Raw genomic sequence first — 15,192 nt, forward strand, 5'->3', positions numbered from 1 at the left:
AAAAAAAGCGGTTAAGAAATAAGGTTCCTAATAATTTCCAATTAACTCAAAGTTACTTTAGTTTTGTTTACTTTAGCACTGTACCCAGTATTTGTTATCAAAGTAAGCAAACTGTATTATTAGAGCCACAACTCATAAATAAATTTAAGGGTTTCTTTAAACGAAATTTTTTCTTTTCCTAACAGAGATTGCAAATACTACGTTATTTGGTAACAGAGGTAACATTATAAATACAACCATGAAAGAAAAGCTGCATTTTTAAAACTAATTTCTGCCCTCATTTTAGAAGCTAACCTGTGTTTTAGGAGATTATGAGCAATTAGCATACACTAAATATACTGTCATTCTCTCATGTCTTTACAATAAATTCAACACTATTTCCTACTGGAAAACATTATAGCTTGTTTAATTATTAGCACCTGGTTTGAATTTTAACTGATTAAAACAGATTCCATGATAAGATAGTAGACATTTCCACTGATGAATTGTTCATGTAGTTGTAATGTAAAAGGTAATGCAAAATGTAACTGCAAATCAAATAATTTTCAATGAACATGCTCAATAATCTTAACCTAAAACTGAATAATAAGTAATAGCTAAGTAGTAAACCTGGTTCTTTTAAGAAATAGAAGCATTTTTGAACACTTGGCAAAAACTGTACCGATGACATTAAGAATATTTTAGTAGGTCTGAAGTGACTTAAAAGCTGATGTCTTCATAGTGAATCAACAAAGAATATTTTTGGTATTTAACATTGCATCCTAAAAAAATTACATTTAAAATGTTATGTCCTAAAAGAAAAAGATCTAGAAAAGACATGTTTAGCAATAAATAGAATTAAGCAAATAAACTCTTAAAATTTAGGTTGACAATTTTCAAAGTAATTTTACCCCACTATGCCAGTTCAAAAGCAGCCGTATACTGTAATAAGGGAACACATCTTACCTCCGCTAAAGGTTTGATAAATTCCTGATGGAGTTGAAGCGTTTCCAGTTTTGATTGATTCATTTTGTTCACTTGTTAGCAGAGGACTTGGGGAAGAGGGTCATAAACATCTCTTCAGAAAAGCCCTTAATGAAAATATGTGTCTGTACTCTGCCATTGTCTCAGCAGTCCTGCTAATGTATGGAACGTGGAGTGCTGCCTAGAGGCTGCTGCAGTCTCTCACTCTTCCTACTGTGGAATCAATAAGCATCTGAAAAACGTAATGAAGTAATTGAACATACTGAAGGCTTCTTGTCTCCAGAGACAACATTTGGATTCAGTCTTTTAAAAAGGAATGGCACTGCTTTTCAGAGGAAAGCCTGTTCGGGGCAGCTTTTGCAGAGTGACAGCCTACCTTGTCGCCTCTCTCCACTGCAGAGAGATGCAGTGCATTCACTAATTTTGATTGGTCAGTTGTATTGGGCTTAAACTGTGCTTCATATGGATAGCAGGGATTTCTCTCCCCCCCCCCCCCCATTTTATATAAGGATGCTTTTTTAAAAGGCTATATTTATAAGTGGTTGTATGCTGATCTTAAATAGACTATGAGTAAATTAGTCTTTTAAAAATGTGTATTCTATTCTGGTTTGTTGTTCACTTATGCCAAACATTAAAAAAAATGCAGGGAGGTGGAGGGGGGAGAGAAAGTGGTTTTAGGGTATATTCTTTTTGAAGCCTAAATGATTGCTCTGGAGAATATTTGAGTCGTATATATGTTTTTGGTTGAGATTCTTTGTTCTACAAATAGAAAGCCACTGCATCTTTACTGTGAACCACGTTGAATTTCAACTAGTTTGTTTGTATTCAAGTCCATCTTCTCTGTATTTCAAATTGTTGTGAACATCTCAAGGTGTTAAATAAACATTGTTACGACTGCAGTATTCATTCAGGTATTCATTCACTCATTCATTCATTCAAAATATTAACGAGATTAGTCCAAGGTGGTTCTACTTTAAATTATTTTTTAAAAATTCTACTGATATTATCATAGTCTCATTGTATAAAGACTTAGTGATGTGAGGTTCTTTTCAGATTACTACTCAGTCTTTACCATCGGTAATCCTTTTATTTAGTAGATACATACTAATCATTCGCTGCAATATTTTAGTTCAACTGGCTATTTCTGTTTTTAACCTGGGCACTTTTAATGGATTGCTATTCCTTAAATATTACATGTAGCCATATGCTAGTGTTACTGGGTAAACATTTCAGTAAAGGAAAAAGGAAGTTAGTTTGTCTTCCTAACTTGTCTTCCTTGTCTTATGTCTTCATAAGTTGGAAAATTAAAATATTTTAAAATGGATATGTTGTCAAAAGAACAAAAACATTGGTGTAAGTAATTAACTTAAAATATTACTTTAAAATTAGATTTCTCTTATTTTTGGTTACCTATTCTCAGTATTGAGAAAAATGTTTGGTTTTTTTTTAGATTTGAATATATAAAGTGAGTGGATTCTATATCTGTTGACAAAATAGAAGACCTTGCAAATGACTAAATTATTAGGATATTGATAATCACTTATTTCCATTATTTTAGGAATATTAGTTATGTTCATTTTTTAAAATGTATGCCAAATTTCTAATTTGTAACTGGAATTATTCCCTTGTTTAAAAAGCATTATGCATTTTTGTAATCTTCTTGTACTGTTTAAATTTCACGGGGGGCTGGCTGAGTGGTATATGAATTTTAATTGTATAGAAGTTGAGAGTGGAAAATTTTGTTGTGAATTCCTAAAATTTTATGCACAATGTGGGGAGGCAAGGCTTTGGTAATGCGAAGTATTAAAATGTTGTGCTACTTAACTTTTCATGCATTTTGAAAGTTGCCAAAAACGATGTCACTAGAATGCCAGCCATGTTCAAAGATAGCATGCACATGTGTGCACACACGCGTGCGCACACACACACACACACACACACACACACACACACAATACTACTTCAAGCTTCAAATATCACAGCTTCAAACTAGAATCAGAGAAAAGATATTAGCATCAATTGAAACTTGCGGTGGGGAAAAGAAATCATTAACGTAGTGAAATACACAGAGTGCTTTTCTGCCAAAGAGTTCAAGTATGCTTGTGTTTATCATCAAGATATCCCTATGGAGTAGAGGAAACCAAGGCACAAAGAAGTTTAATGACTTGAAAAAGTCTAGGTAAGGTAGTAGCAGTGCCAGCGTTAGAACTCTGCTACCTCCGTCCCCCACCCCCCCAAATAGTTGGCCTTCTCTCTGGAAAATTCTGAAGATACTTGGGACTTAGAATTGGATGATCTGGGTTCAGTCACTGCTTATTAGCTGTATGACTTTTGGCAAGTCAAGCATTCTTTGGGACACAATATAGCTTTGATTCTTTCTGTTGAAGTTTATATCTGTGTTTTGTGTAATTCTCTGTAATATAGTATTTCCAAGTTATACTCAAACTATTTTGTAGAAAAAATTCTGGTATCTCTGTAAGAAATAATGGCAGCAAAAAAGCTCAGATTTGGACATTGCTCTTTATTCCCTGTGCAAGTGACTTGTGAATAAGGATACACAAGATATCACAACAATTACTTTTATTGCACACAATGCTTAGTATAGTTTTTCTTTTAAAAACCACAAATTGGTGATTACAAGGTTCTCTGATTTGTTAGCTGGATAATCTTCACTTCCTTTGTTTTGTTTTTAACAAAGATGAAAATATCTAAACCATTGGATTCAGAATTAGATTATGTTATTTTCATGAAAAAATTAGTGTCAAATTACATGTCAGAATTTATAAAGATTCTTATTTACATAGTAACAAATTTTTATACTTGTACGTTTTATACTTGTACATTTTGTATTTATATTGGATACTAATTTTGAAAAATTGGTGATTTAAAACCAGATTTTATATTATAAAATAATTTCATAGATTAATTATTAGCTAATTAATAACCTGGAAAAACAGTTTTACCTTGCAAATGATAACTAAGCAATATATATGCATCAAACTCCCAAATGTCTCCATTAAAATTCTTTCCCCAAGTTCTGTTTTTGTTTTTTGTTATAAGTATTTTGATTGCCTAGGAATTTTAATCCCTAAAATTTTCGATATGGGAATCTTTGATTTTTAATTGTATACATTTGTTCCCTTAAGTTTGAACAACTGTGAATGTGAGAGAGTAGTTTGTTATTCACATTTACACTGCACTATTCGTGTCCACTCACTCTTATCCAGCTTGTGTCCGGTTCTCATGCTATATTTTTGATGATTCTGAGTTTGTAAGTAAAATAAATAAATAAATAAATAAAAATAAAAAAAATAACTGGGTGAAATATTGAAATTAACCACAACTGAAAAGCTCTTTGAAACTTGTTTGCAAAGTGTATATACAAAAGCAGTATCTAATGGCTGGAAAATCACATTTTAAATTGTATTGCTTCAAGAGTATTTTTTCAATGAATACTTAACAGAGCTCTCAGCTCGCTCTGATGCTAAAGCCCAATGAAGAAAGGATTAATTATTTCAGTTTAAAGCCAATTCAGAAATTTCATTTGGCTCCTCAACTTTGAATTTCTTTCACAACAAATGTTTTACCAGAAAAATAGAAATGGACCATCTGCTGAAACCTCCATCAAGTGGGGAGTAGCCAAGGTAGTAGAGAGTCAAAAACATTGGTGATTCATTATTGGTATGAGAATAATTGAAAACTGATGGTAATGATTCGATGAAGTACATGCATCAGAATTGTATACTCTAACAGAAAAACTCCATGAAATGTTCTTCCCCAACCTTCCCTACTTCACCTAAGTTGGACATTTACATTTTTTCATTTTTATTTTTTACACTATGTATTTTGTAAGTCAACTGTCAGCATCACATATATTATCAAAATAAATACATGGTTTTTGTTTCCATTTTATCATCCAAACCTAGATGTTGGATCCTGTGACTATTTAACTACCTTTCTTAAAAAATATTTTAATGGACTTAATTTTCTTATTTTTTTGAGAGAGCGTACGTGCACACATGGACAAGAGGGGGAAGGTCACAGGGAGAGGGAGAGAGAGAGAGAATCCCAACTAGGCTCCACACTCAGTGCAGAGCCTGATGCAGGGCTCCATCCCATGACCCTGGGATCATGACCTGAGCCGAAATCAAAAGTCGGATGCTCAACCAACTGAGTCACCCAGGTGCCCTTATTACTACTTTTTGATCTCTGTTTGTTGTCCTAATGTTGGCTTGTTGTTTTGGGGGCCTGATCCAAGTTATTACCACTCCTGCCCTCAGTTTTTTGACTTTCTGTTTTCATTGCCTTATATTCCGCTTTACATTCTTAAGTGTTATGGATAATTTTTGTTGATGTTTTTCTCTTGTATTTACATCAAAGAATTATACAGTCATGTTTGTGCTTTTTTTTTCCTCATTGGCTTCTCTTCTGTTGTTTCATTTTCTTTGTATAATTCTCCTTTGTAGTTGGTTATGCAGAATCATATTCATTTCTGTGTCCTGAAACCAAGTCAGGTGATGAACTAGATTATATATTTAACAAAGTTATGGCAAGTCCCCTTGTCTGTGCTGTTAATTAGTCCTGTGATCTAGTGGGAGATGTGGAATGATCATCTATGAACTGGTGGTCTGTTCTTGAATTGGTTAGACACATAATGGTTTTGTTTATGTGTAAAGCCAGAGAATGGTAGAGTTCCACTATAGATTCAGTAATTTCAATGTTACTGCTTGGGGTATCCATTTGGGAAAATGAATACATTTTCAGAGTTTACTAATAATAGGTAAAGGCTATGCTCACTGGTGACTTTGTGCTATTAAAATAAAGCAATATATCTTCAGTTACTCCTACTTGTAGTTCTCATTTAGGGATATACTATCTATAAAAAGTTCTGCTGTGGTTTTGATTGAAACTTCAGAGGATATATGGATCAATCTGGGGGAGAATTGACATCTTAATAATGTTGAGTCTTCCAATTTATTGATATGGTGTCTGTTTTTAGATTCATCTTTGATTTAATTTATCAGTGTTTTATAGTATTTAGTTTATAGATCTTACACATATTTTCTTAGATTTGTCACTAAGATTTTATAGTATTTAGTTTATAGATCTTACACATATTTTCTTAGATTTGTCACTTAGATTTCACTTTCTTAGTGCTATTGAAGTAGCACCTAACTTTTTGAAACAAAATTCCAATTTTTAAATTTGGTATATAGAAATAGGATTTTTTTGGATATTGAATTTGTATCCTGCAACTTTACTAAACTTCTATTGGGGACTTTTTTAATGAAGTTGATGGTGTTTTCTGTGCAGGCAATTAATATCATCTACAAATAGAGACAATTTACTTATTTTTGAACCATGTATGACTTTTACTTCTTGCCTTACTGCTTAGAACTTCTGGTATTAGATTTGATATGAGTGTGTTGGGAAAGGCACCCTGCCAAGGGCTTTGGCATTGCTGAAGGTCCTAGGATATGCTGGGCATTGCTGGCTCTACCAAGAATGCAAAGACCTGACTCTTCTTTATGGGGTCCGTTTGTGTTTGAAGCTAGCAACCTTGAAGGATGCAGTAATAAGTCCCCAGGCAAAGAGCAGACTTGCTTCTGCTTGTTATAAAAACGGTAAATTTTTACACTCAGTGTTGTTTGGCTGTGATGCAAACCCACTGTGTACAGAGTACTCACCTAGGCCCCTCTGCCAAGGGACTTGGGTGGGACGGTGAACTGTCACTGACACGATCCTCATACTTACGTCATATGTGATAAAGTCCTTAGCTGGTAACCCAGGCATCTAATGTCTTTTGCCAGCATCCATGACAAGAGCAGACTAACTATATAGCTTGCAAATAGAGTAAAATCCTAAACCCTTCACGATTTTTGACAATTTTGGCAACAAGGATGTGATGTTGACAGAAACATGGCTTCCTGCAGGAAGAGACAAGTGTCCCTGTGGGCCGGTTTAGGGGATAGGAGATCCAGCAGCAAATGCTCCTGTTGAAATGGTAAACTAGTAGATCCTCTGCTGACCTACCTGTTAATGAATATTTAGAGGCTAAGTAGTGAGAAGTTGAATGGAGCTGCCTGAATGGTGCTTTGGTTGGTGCTCACCCTCTAGGCTGGAGGAGGAACGATTGTTATTACGTCAGTAAGGCAGTACACCGCTAGGCCCGAGGCAAAAGGCAGTAGCTGCTGAATCGGGTCCTCAGAAAGAAAATGAAAGGTGTCAGCACTGAGCATGGGTAGACTGAATACATTCTAACTTTATTGGTTGAGGCCAAGTAGGCAGCTTGAACATAAATGCAAGTCTTGCTTATTGGTGCAGAGTTCCTCTTGTTTTCTGCCCTCTGATTCATCTCTTACCCTTTAATCTCAGCTGCTTCAGATCGAAGCTTGGTGTGGTTGGGAACCTCAAGGATGGGGGAAATTCAAACTTTAATAGCTGTGTTGGATAGAGTGCCCACGCACCATTCTACCTGGTTCTGTGGGGAGAAAAGCACGCTAGCTGGCGAAGGGCGGGTGGGGGCGGGTGGATGGCATGGTGCACAGGGCACAATAAGGACACCCAGGCTCTTGCAGGAGCTGGGAGGGATGAGGGAGGAAGTGGCACTGACCCTGGAGTGAGGACCCAAACAAAAGAGCCTCCTACCACATCAGCCCTCCTCTGCAGGCTAGCCTCCCCCACTACCCCACTGCCCTCTCCTGCCCCTGCTCCTGGTCAGAAAATAATGTCTTCTCCTGGCAGCTATGGCTGTAATCCCTTTTGTGTGTATGTCAGATCCCTTGGTCTATGTTCTTACAGGGGGGAAAGCAGTCAAATTCAAGAAAAGCTAGAGTGTGGGTGCAGTCTCTGGGCCTGTTCAATATACTCTTGTTCTGGCTTCCTCTGCCAAGTGTATATTTGGTATTGCCGTTTTTACTTCTACATGCTTACACTGTGAATGCTTGTAAGTTCACAGGAGATTTTCCCATTTGTGGGCTGCTGCATGTCCCCTCCCTGAGTGATCCATCACAAACAATGGATTATCCCTAGAGGAAAGAAAAGAAAATCACAGCTTTGGTTGAAGACTTTGTGGCTAAGGTATGCAGGCCTTTTCTTAGTACAGCAGTGCCACCTGCCTGACCCAACTACCAAGTGCACCTCTTTTGGAAGGGCCTACTGCCGAGGTCTTCTTAAAACTAAACACCTGAACCGTGCACTCCTTGCGACTCTCTGGCATGATATTGCCGTCTTGGGGGTATGTTATCTCAGACTTGACGGTTAACAAGGGAAGGACCCAAGAGACTGAATTGAGCAAATGAAAATGGTTTGTTTAGAGATGCAGGCAGCCTGGCCTTTGTGTTGTCTTGGTTTTGAATGAAGGGGTGGAAGTGACCCCTTTTGGGAAAAACTTTCATGTTACTCCTGAAATATCTCTCACTACTTGAAGCAAAGTTCCTGGCCTCCGTGGGACCCGTGATTCACAGAAGTTCCTATAAATAGGTTGGCCTGGTTCACTGATGGTTCAGCCCAGATACAAGCTGATGGTATCCATTGTACTGCTGCAGCTTTTCAACCAGTGCCAGCTACAGAACACTGAGAGTGGATGTGATCGCTCGACTCCATTCTCAGAGCTCTGACCAGTACACCACTTGATGAACGTTAGAGTGTTTTTACTAAATCTTGGGTTTCTTGGGCTCTTACTGGTAGCCCAGCCTCCAGACGTGCCACTTGAGAGATCAGCAGATCAAAAACATCTCTCTCTGCGGCTGAAAACTATGGAAACAAATTGTGGTTGCCAGTCAGTTTGGGTTACTCAAGCCTGTACCTCCTGGATTGCTGCCATTTCTACTCAGAAATGGCATTCTGCATTCAAAATTGTTTAGAATGTAGCAGCATATCCATCATAATAGACTGGACAACCACTGTGTCCTGGGTTTGGGGAAAGGGGATTTCTCAGTGTTCCTTGCCCCACTTCCACTTGTAGGACTAATTCTTTTTTTATTTATTTTTTATTCTCAAGTTAGTTAACATGTAGTGTAGTTTTGGCTTCAGGAGTAGAACCCAGTGATTCATCACTTACGTATAACACCCAGTGCTCATCCGGAAGAGTGCCCTCCTTAATGCCCATCAGCCATTTAACCCAACCCCCCTCACCCCCTGGGTTTGTTCTCTGTGTTTAAGAGTCTATTATGGTTTGCCTCCCTTTCTGTTTTTATCTTATTTTTCCTTCCTTTTTCTTATGTTCATCTGTTAAGTTTCTCAAATTCCACATATGAGTGAAATCATATGATAATGTCTTTTTCTGACTGACTTATTTCACTTAGCATAACACCCTCCACGTTGTTGTGAATGGCAAGATTTCATTCTTTTTCATCACTGAGTAATATTCCATCATATATGTATATGTGTGTGTGTATACATATATACGTACACACCCCACATCTTCTTTATCCATTCATCAGTTGATAGAATTTGGGCATTTGGGCTCTTTCCATACTTTGGGTATTGTTGATACTGCTCCTATAAACATTGGGGTGCCTGTGCCCCTTCGAATCAGCATTTTTGTATCTTTGGATAAATTCCTAGTAGTTTCCAAAGAAGACATCCAGATGGCAAACAGACACATGAAAAGATGCTTAACATCACTCATCATCAGGGAAATACAAATCAAAACCACAATGAGATACGACCTGACACTGGTCAGAATGGCTAAAATTAATAACTCAGGAAACAACAGATGTCGGTAAGGGTGTGGAGAAAAGGGAACCCTGTTGCACTGCTGATAGGAATGCAAACTGTGGTGCAGCTGCTCTGGAAAACAGTGTGGAGCCTCCTCAAAAAATTAAAAGTAGAACTACCCTACAACCCAGCAACTGTAAGACTAATTCTTTTTCCTCCCCCAGGGGTAAAGCTTTGTTTTTGTTTTTTTGTGTTTTTTTGCTGTTTCCTTCCCCTATCTCTAATGGGTTTTCAACAGTGACCAGAGGGTGATAGGATTTGTTGCACTGCCATGAATGGTTTTAGGCCTTTTCTCCTTCCTTGTATGAGAGAGGGTTGAAAGGATCCAGGTTGGGCTTTATGTCTTGCTGTCAGTGGCTGTTCCTCTTGCCATACTTGGACCAAGAGGGGTGCTTTTCTGGGCCTCTTACTCTGCACCTACTCCTTTTTCTGTGTGCATACCTGCTGAGATTTGTGAAGAACCAGTGGATAGGTATGCCTTCCCTTTTTTTGTTTGTGGTTCTGTATCTCTTGCTAGCACACACTCAGCCTCTAGCACTTCATTAACAATTTTAGCTGAATTATTTTTATTAGTATCTAGTATTGTTTTCCCAGGGAGCTCGTGTCCCGTGTGTCCTTCAAGGTACCTGTTTTTCCTTAGAGCTTGAGTTGGTTGGTTGCCTATAACCTCAGCTCTCCTGGCCGCTATTTACCATGATAATAGCTTAATTTCATGACCCTAGTTGGTTATGGTAGAATACCCTGTAAACTGTTGCTTGATTTTATTTGCAAGTATTTTGGTAAAGTCTTTGTCTGCATGTTCATGAGAGATGTTGATCTGCCATTTTGTTTTATTGTAATGTTTTTGTCTGGTTTTGGAATCATGACAGTGTCGGATTTGTAAAGTGAATTGAAAAATGTTTTCTCTTTTTTTAGTTAAAAACAAATTTGTGTAAGATCAAGACTAGTCTTTCCTCAAATGTTTGGTAAATTCCAAAGAGAAAATATTTGAGCCCAGGAGGTTTTATGTTATTTAAACCTTTTATTTGTAAATTCAAATAACTTAATAGATGATAGCTTCAGATTTTCTATTTTATCGTGTCTGTTTTGATGATAAGTATAGCTTGAATAATTTGTTTATATCATTTAATTTGCCACATTTATTAGCTTTGATTTGTTTTTAACATTTTCTCATTATATTTTAATATGTGTAGGATTGATACTGTATCTCCCTTTCATTACTGATGTTGGATATTTATATCTTTTTTTCTTGATCAGTTTGCCTAAAAGTATATTAATTTTATTAATCTTGAGATAACCAGTATTTGGTTTCATTGTTCTTAGTGAACAATGTTCTTACTATTTCTATTTTACTGATTTCTGCTTTTACCTTTAGTATTTCCTTCCATCTACTACTTTGTTGAAAGTATCTTTAATGTATTTAAATGCCTTTTTATCTAATATGGGCTCAGTACAGTTTTACTTGAATCCCACAAATATGATTATGTTTTAGATCACTCAGTTTAGTATGTTCTTTAATTTCCCTTGTATTTCTTTGCTGAAACATGGGTCATGAAAAATTTTTTTCGGAGCACTTGGGTAGCTCAGTCGGTGAAGCCACTGACTCAATTTCAGCTCAGGTCATGATCTTACGGTTCGTGGGTTCGAGCCCTGCATCGGACTCTGCACTGACAGTGTGGAGCCTGCTTGGGGTTCTCTCTCTTCCTCTTTCTCTGCCCCTCCCCTGTTGGCGCGGTCTCTCTCTCTCTCTCTCTCTCTCTCTCTCTCTCTCTCTCTCTCTTTCACACACACACAAAAGTAAATAAAAACATTTAAAAATTTAAAATTATTTTTTTCAATTTCTAAATATTTGGTAAGTTTTCTAATTTTTTTTTGTTACTGATTTCATTCACATTTAATTTCATTAAGAGAATATACATTGTAAAATTACAGTTAAAAATTTGTTTAGGTATCTTTAATGGCACAAAATACAGTCTATCTTGGGGAATGTTCTGTGTACCTTTGAAAATAATGTGTTTTCTCCCATTATTGGGCATAGCGTTTTATAAATTTCAAACAGGTCAAGTTGACTGATAATATTGTTCACGTTTTCTCTCGCCATACTGATTTTATGTTTGTTCTATTAGCTTTGTACTGAAAGTAACTTTTTATTGAAAGAGGACTTGTAAAGTTCCCAGATACAATTCTGGATTGGTCTGTTTCTTCTTTGATTTTTTTTTCCAGTTTTTACATCATGTATATTTATTGGATATATGCACATTTAAGAGTATTATGTATGTCTTTATTCCTGATAATCTTGTTTTGATGTCTCCATTGTCTGATTTCAGTGTAGCTACTACAGGTTTGTTTTGTGGCTTATATCATACATACTTTTTTAATCTTTTATTTTTAACTCTTCTGTATCTTTGTTTTAGAGGTTTGGTTTCTGTAGATTGTGATAATTTGGTTTTGCTTTTTTTCCCATTCTGATATCTGTCTTTTATTTGGAGTACAGAGCATTTCCATTCAATATAGTTTTCCATATCATTAGGCTTACACCCTCCACTTGGCATTTGTTTTGTTTGCTCCATGTATTATGAGCTCATTTTTCTTCCTTTTCTAACTTGTTTGGGATTTTTACTGTTCCATTTTGTTTGGATTTTTAGTAATTAATGAATAAATAAAATAGAATAATAACAAATAAAACGGAGTAGTACATAGTCTACTGACTACCTCTGTTTTTTAGGTTTCTTATTTTATTGATGGTTTTAGGTTTTATGATATACACGTTTAACTTACATAGTCTATTTATAAATTATAGATCACATCATTTATTTCAAAAAATAGTTTTAAAAATATTTCTTTTGAGAGAGAGAAAGCATGTGCATGAGTGGGAGAGAGCAGAGACGGGGGGTGGGTAGAGAGAGAATCCAAAGCAGGCTCCACGCTATCAGCACAGAGAACAACTTGGGGCTCTGTCTCACAAACTGTGAGATCATGACCTGAGCCTAAATTAGGAGTTGAATACTTCACCAACTGAGCCACCCAAGCGCCCTGATCACATCATTTATGATGGTAGATCCTTATTATCCTATCACTTCCTTTGTCCTTTTTCCATCTTCTGTACTGTTTCTTTTTTAAAGTTTATTTCTGCTTTATAAACCTCATAATAGATTGTTACTTTTTGTTTTAAGCAGCCAATCATATTTTAAATAAAAATTTAAGAATAATAATTTATGCATTTACAGTTGACTGTGAACAGTAGTTCACAGTGCTGACCCCATGCAATTGAAAATCTGTGTATAACTTTTAACTTCCCCCAAAACCTAACTACTAATAGCCTATTGTTGACTGGAAGCCTTAGTGATAACATACACAGTCAATTGACACATATTTTGGATGCTATATGTTATACACTATATTCTTAAATTTTTATTTCTTTTTATGTGGGCTCCATGCCCAGTGTGGGGCTTGAACTCACAACCCTGAGATTTAAGAGCTGCAAGCTCTACCGACTGAGCCAGCCAGATGTCCCAATATATACTGTACTCTTAAAGTAAGAAAGAGAAAATTAAGGACATTGTAAGGGAGAGAAAATACATTTGTAGTACTGTCCTGTATTTAAAAAAAAATCTGGCAGAAGTGGACCCAACCCAGTTCAAACCTGTGTTGTTCAAGGATCAACTGTATTTACAGTGTCTCACACTTTAAATTTATTTATTTATTTATTTATTTACTTACTTACTTATTTTACTTATTTATGTATTTACATTGGAGATTCTGGTATTTTCCTTCAGTTTGAAGAACTCTGACTTTTTTTGTAGTTTAGCGTGTCTGGCAACAAATTATGCTTTGTTTAGAATTATGCTATCATTTAGAAGCTATTTTGTTGTTTTCTGGCATGTGTATTTTCTGGTGAGAAGTCTGGATCATTCTTTGTTCTTTGCTATGTAATGTGTCTTTTTTCTCTGTCCCTTTTTAGGATATTCTTTTTATTTATTCTATCCATAGTTTCATTATGATGTGCTTTGGTGTGTTTTCTTTGTGTTGTTTCCCTTTCTTCTTTGCTTGGGGTTCACAGATATTCTTGGATCTTTGTTGCTGCTGTGCTGCTGCTGTTACTTGTTGGTTTTGGTTTTCTTATCAAATTTGAAAAAAAAAATTCATTCTTCAAATATTTCTTTCTCACATCTTCCCTCTCCTCCTGGGACTCTGATAACATACATTTTAGACTCCTCGTATTGATACACATACCACTGTTGCTCAGTTCATTTATTTTTGTAGTTATGGCTTGAGTAGTTTTGGTTTGCTCTGGTTTCAGGTTCTGCAGTCTTTTCTTTTGTGGTTTCTGATCTACCTGGAGCCTTTCCACTGAATTTTTCAGTTCAAATATTTTGTTTTTCACCTCTAAACATTTTATATGATCAATTTTTAGAGTTTCCATTTCTCTTCTCATTGTGTTCATGTTTTCTTTAAGTCTGTGCTCATAGTTATAATAGATATTTTAAGGTCTTTGTCTCTTAATTCCGTTATCTTTTTGCATCTTGGTAGTTCTAATAATTTTTTTGAAGATTTTTTTAAGTAATTCCTACACCCAGCATGGTACTGGAATTTACAACCCCGAGATCAGGAGTCGCATGCTTCACTGACTGAGCCAGCCAGGTGCTGCTCTAATAATTTTTGACTGGATACCAGCCATTGTATTGGGTATTGTTGTCGTCCTTTAAAGAATGTTGCACTTTGTTCTGTCAGGCAGTCAAGTTACTTGCGGATCAACTTGATCCCTTTGAGGTTTGTTTTTAAGCTATACAGGGGCATCTTCAGAGGAAACTTACTGTAAGATTAGTTCAGCCCTACCATTAAGGCATGATCCTTCATGGGTATGTACCAAGTGCTCCTGTGCTCAATGGTGTCTCTTCATGTTGGCCTTCAAGCTGGAGCACCTTACGGTGCTCTCATTGTGAACTCAGAATTGATCAGTTTTCAGGCTTTCTGGTTGCTCTTTGCTTGGCCTCTTTGAGTTTCATCATATGCTTTCGTAACAATATTTTTTTGAAGATTCGAGAAACCCTAAATACAAATTTTGGAAGTGTTTCTGTTCTTAGGTTGTTTTTTAATGTTATTTTGACCTACTTTCCCTTCCATTTACTCAGCCTTCTTTAACTCAGATTTGTCCTTTAACCTCATCTAGACCATTATTTATGACTTGCTAGGGTTTTCCCTTATGCTGTCAGGGAACACGTATTTAGGCAGAGAGCCTCAATAATCCTAGAGCTCACTTCGTTTGTTTTCTAGGGAGTCACAGCCTTGCTCTCCAGGATCTGAAAATAGTATTATAAGTTTTGTACACTTTTCTAGTTGCTAGGGTAAGTCCTGCACCCTAGAGTAATTTGGAAGCAGAAGTTCCAAATTTGTTTTAAAAACTAATTATTCTATAATTTCTTGTAGTAATTAATTATGCACTAAATCTTGGTGTTCTTTTATTCACAAAAATAAACTCAAAATGGATAAAGGACCTGAATGTGAGAC

General features: G+C 36.2%; 1 protein-coding gene across 2 annotated transcripts in view; it reads left to right on the plus strand.

Moving 5' to 3' along the window:
• The window catches only part of COG5 (component of oligomeric golgi complex 5), a 317,370-nt gene that overhangs the window by 86,913 nt on the left and 215,265 nt on the right, over positions 1–15,192 (plus strand). The window lies entirely within an intron of this gene.

This window comes from Panthera uncia, chromosome A2 (genome assembly GCF_023721935.1).
Source record: "Panthera uncia isolate 11264 chromosome A2, Puncia_PCG_1.0, whole genome shotgun sequence".
Lineage (NCBI taxonomy): Eukaryota > Metazoa > Chordata > Mammalia > Carnivora > Felidae > Panthera > Panthera uncia.